At 74.6% G+C, this 374-nt stretch overlaps 1 protein-coding gene across 1 annotated transcript in view; it reads left to right on the top strand.

The window, feature by feature from the left end:
- Positions 1-374, top strand: part of LOC109527619 (aftiphilin-like) — a 4,370-nt gene that overhangs the window by 1,461 nt on the left and 2,535 nt on the right. The gene's annotated exons all lie outside the window — the stretch shown is intronic.

A 374-nucleotide genomic window follows, 5' to 3' on the forward strand; every position in this document is an offset into this window, starting at 1 on the left:
CGCCGCCGGCCACCCGCCGCTCATCCGAAGCCGCGACCGGTCGGAGGTGAGGAGACCCGGCCCCCGTGCCGCGGGCGACGGCGCCGTCGCAAACGGATTCGCCGCTTCGGACGTCAGGCCCGGTCCGCGTTCTTTCGTCGGCGACCGCGCCGCGGGAGACGTGGACGGTCCGGAGGCGGAGTTTGCCGATTTTGCCGCTTTCTCGGACACGGGGCGGCACGGAGACGCCGCCCGCCGGGGATGCGCCGCGGGGAGGACTGCGTCCGACCGTGAGGCCGCCGCGCCTCTCCCGACAACTTGCGACCCGGAGGCCGAGCGGCACGCCGCCGACTTTGCGCCCGACCACGCGTCCGGCGTTCACACAAACGGACGAC

Source organism: Hippocampus comes, unplaced genomic scaffold (assembly GCF_001891065.2).
Source record: "Hippocampus comes isolate QL1 unplaced genomic scaffold, H_comes_QL1_v1.1 scaffold301, whole genome shotgun sequence".
NCBI classification, from domain to species: Eukaryota; Metazoa; Chordata; class Actinopteri; order Syngnathiformes; family Syngnathidae; genus Hippocampus; species Hippocampus comes.